This window comes from Acanthisitta chloris, unplaced genomic scaffold (assembly GCF_000695815.1).
Source record: "Acanthisitta chloris isolate BGI_N310 unplaced genomic scaffold, ASM69581v1 scaffold9949, whole genome shotgun sequence".
Lineage (NCBI taxonomy): Eukaryota > Metazoa > Chordata > Aves > Passeriformes > Acanthisittidae > Acanthisitta > Acanthisitta chloris.
In genome coordinates, this window is record NW_008689798.1 from 5652 (window position 1) to 10029 (window position 4378).

At 35.3% G+C, this 4378-nt stretch overlaps 1 protein-coding gene across 1 annotated transcript in view; it reads left to right on the forward strand.

Moving 5' to 3' along the window:
- The window catches only part of LOC103808762 (nidogen-1-like), a gene marked incomplete at its 5' end in the record, with an annotated part of 23125 nt that overhangs the window by 4902 nt on the left and 13845 nt on the right, over nucleotides 1–4378 (forward strand). The window lies entirely within an intron of this gene.

Consider the following 4378-nt stretch of genomic DNA (forward strand, 5'->3'; position numbering starts at 1 on the left):
AAGAGTAAGAAGAAAGGCATAGGGCCAAAGGTAAAGAAAGCAAGAAGCAGTATGACTGGGGAGAAGGGTTCTTATTATAATTTTTCTTCTACCCTGTGGTTGCCATTATATTCCCTAAATCTTGAATTTCTGACTTTTCTTTTGCACGGTTGAGTACTCATGTTTTAAAACAAAAGGGCAAAGGATTGTTTAGAGGAAAGTAATAAAAGAAGGTCACAAGGTTGTTTCTAGTCTTAGATCATATTTACATGGCACTTCATCTTGTGCTCAACAACTTTTCTGTCCTAAAGAAATTGCAGGAGGTTTTGCAGTGTTTAATTCTGAAGCTCTGGCTTTTGCCACTTGGTCAGTCTTCTGACATTATTTTTGACTAACTTTTCATGCATGAATGTCCATGTGTATTTTCATTTTAATGCCAGATGAATGAAGAACTGCCTAGTGTTTCTGACCTATGTCAAAATACTTAGCTAACCAACCAGCTGATAAAATAAAAATTATTTCTTCTGTAGGAGAAACTTGATGTGAATAACTTGAAACAAATGGAACCTTAAAGCTGCCAGTTCTTCAGGCAGAATCATAGTGGCAAAAATAACACTTTCATGTCTGCCATGTTGTAGCTGAAACAGGTGGTTTGGTAGACTTACACTTGAAATCAACCAATTAAGTTTATTACCAGGACACAATTTCTTCTGAGTATATGTGATAGAATACTTAAGTGGTAGGTTTCTGTGTTAAGAACACATTTTCAGAGGCAGTGGTCTATTAAACTGTTAAGCACAGCACATTATTTTGTAGTAATTTCATGGGTTTTTTGCTGCTTGTACCATACATTTCTTGACTTTCTGTACTCAACACAATTGTATGTTGAAAGTGGATCTTTCCATATCAAACTTTAATAGGAGTAACAAAATATTTTTGAGTTCTGTACCCACTGTTTTAGTGGGTAGAGATCTGCCAGGTTTTATTAGTCTTCATAATATTGTTTTGTACTACCAGTAGATGACAAGCTTTTAGAAACACTGCTATCAATTGTCTCTGCTCATTAAATGCTTTAAGGAAAAAATAATAATCTGCATAAATATGAAGTCTTACTTTTGGTGAATCGTGACTGAAATACAGAGAATCTGTGCTGCTCTGCTGGTCTGCAGCAAGGGCAATGTTTACAGTTTAGCTACTGCTCCCTTCTTAGAGTTAATAGAACAATAGCTGCCCTTGGGGTATCATCTGTTGCTAAAGCTTTAGTGCTTTTAAAATGGATATATCCATCAGTTAATCATTACCAGGAGATAGAAACAAACTATACTTCTGCAAAAGTAGCTTAGTTTACTTTAGCACCCAATTTGTAAAGTAAGTTGCTTCAGAATGGAGATTGCAGATGAGGCTGTATTGTTTGTATTCAGCTGTAACTAGAGACTTTCTCCCCCTTATTACCCGCTAAGGTTTTGATCTAATTAGCCTCAGTGAAGTAACTGAAGTCTTTATTGCTTGTTAATAACATGGAAAATTTCATTCATCCAAGTAGTTCTTCTTGCTGTACCCTTTTCCAGCTCATGAGTACAACTACTTGCTTGTTTGGTGTGTCTATTATTGCATGAAACCTACCCTTAAATCTTAACACTGCTGAACGGGAACTCTGGAAACAAGTAGACTAATGAGAAAATGGATTTGAGTCACACACAAGAGAATGTCTGTAGGAGTGAACCAGCAGGTTGATGAAAGAGTTAATGATGCTGGAATGTCCCACTGCTCCCAGCTATTAAGAAAATCTGTAGTTCATTATTTCCTCACGCTTCATTTTTCCATTTCAAAAAAACCAGATGTCTGAGTGTTTCTACCCCTGCAGACCCCAGACACTGTTTACTAAACAGAAACAAGTCTAGATTCTTGGAACTGGGAACTGTTAAGAGCTATTCTCTGGTCCTCTGTATACAACTGGTTTCACATGAGAAACACACTTATCAGGGAAAAACTGTAAGTGAAGAATTACAAAGGAAAATGAAGGGACAAAGAGAAGTGTTATTTTGGTGTGGGTTTTTTCATCTTCTTTTGGATTTTTTCTCCCATCATCTGAGAACAGAAATTAAAAATGTCAGTTTAAGTCCTTGAGACATTTGGGGAATAAAATGATCCACATAGGAAATGAAAAAGTACTCTGACTACATACCGGTTCTGGACACAGTATTAAATCACTTCTGGTTTTGGCTTGTGAATGAAAATCTGAGTAGTTAAATCAGACCTTAACATTTTGAATGCTGTAGGTGAACTAATTGAATTTAGTTCAGTGTATCAGACTGTAATTCCCCCTGCAAAATGCAACAGAGGTCCATACATCTGTTACTCATCCTTTTTCTCAACCTTTGTCTTTTTTTTGGAAAAGTCCATAAACCACTTTCAGCAGTTCTGATGCAAGAGCATCACTCTAAGACCAAAAAATACTTTCAATATTTGTAGATGGCTTTAGTTGGTTTTTTTCTCCATTCTGTTTGTTTCTTCATTTACCTGGGAAATGTGTGCATGTATGTTTTTCATCTCATATTTCCATATTCATTCTACTTCATTTCTTTGTTTTAAAGTTCCATTATGATCACTTGGCTTTCAAATGTGGGCTCACTATGAAACCACATTTAAGCTGCTGTAGTGAAGGAAATTTACTAGCTATAAGTTTTGTGTCTAGAAGCTGGCTTACAAAGTAGCCCTTGTACTACTTAAATATGTGCAATTTCTCCTTACATGTTTTGTGCTGTTAGCTCATCAAGGCAGGAATGTGCTTTATTTACTGTCAGTCTCATCTTTCAAACTCTGTCATAGCTAGTCTCGTTTCAGACAGTTAATTCATGCCATTTAAAACTTGCAAAATCAGACCATCTTCTCTTAAGCACACTGAGTAAAATGTATGACTGTATAAGCAGTATGAACAGACTAACTATCCCAAACCACTGACATCTATATTCAACATTATTTTGCTTTCATTGCTGTATAGGCTACAACACTGGACTGGGTTTTAGCTTATGTTTATTTAGGTGCCTCTAAACTGCAAGCATAGTAATTCTGGTGATGATTGAGAAATAAGGAGCGAAAAAAATTACAGAATGGGTTCTGAGTGCCTAGTTTGGACTGTCCTAACTAGTTCAGTTACTTGTTTGGTTTATAAATTTCCATATTGGTTAAATTCATGTTAGTTGCTAATTGTATAAACAGGCCATTTGTGAGATTGGTCTTGATCATTGCAATATAAGTACTCTTGAAAAACTTCATCAGAATTCCTGTATATAATCTGCAGATTTAAATGTGAAAATTGTCTTGAAATTAGAAAAGACATGGTTATTTCAAGATACCAATAGCACTAATATATTTTATGTATAGCAGCTGGGTCCTGTCTGGGAGCATATGCACACTCCTTTCTGTAATTCATATTTGCTAATTCATTTCTACACCGTTGATTTAAAAAATTGTCAACTCTTGGGATACAATCTAATTTTGTGAGTTTCAGATAGAAGAAAAAACAACCAGTTTCTGCCTTTGTATTTATACCCCATTTAGGAAGAGCTAATAGTATTTCTTAAAGATTTTAGGAACGTGGTTAAGATTTTTATTTTTTTTCTGCACTGAACAAAAGCATGGTGGGTCAATTTTCCAATACTCTGCTTATAATTAGAGTTTAAAATAAATAAAAAAATATGGTAAAATGATCTGGTTACTGGAATCAACATTTCTTTTACCTGCATACGGCATAGTACACTGAATCCGTGAAAACAAAATTTGAGACAGATAATGGAGGCTTTCCTACAGGGTCTGGTTTTGTAGGTTAATTCAAGGCTCTTCACCACCCACATTAAAGCTGATGCCAAATATTTCAGTTGTTTAGAGTGAGCTGTTCTCCAGTCATTTATACTTCTCTAATTGTGTCCAGGTGCATGAAACTTGTCCAAAGCATTTGCCTTGCATAACTAGTTTAAATAATAATAATAAATTGCCATTCTTTTTGATTTTTGTGCAATTTACACCATGACAGTCTGTAGACACATGGGATTAGCTTTTTGCTCAGCTGGGCTGGGTCTAGCCTGAGATGCACATAACTAGTGCTGTCCACCAGGCACTGTAAAAACAAGGAAGGAATAAGTGGAAGTGTAATGTTAAAGGCTCTTCAGCAGACAGTTTGTGCTAAGTATTTCTAACTGTCTGTAGAAAGCATTCACAGGAAAAAGATATGTGCCAGAATTAGAGCTGTTTCTCTTAATGCACAGAACCTTGCAGGGGTCTCAAGTTTAAGATAAAACTAGGCCAGATTTCTTTGTCTAAAAGAATACAATAAAAATAGTATGTTTTTGTATACTATATACTATTATTCCTATTCCAGGAAATATACTATTTTTATTAT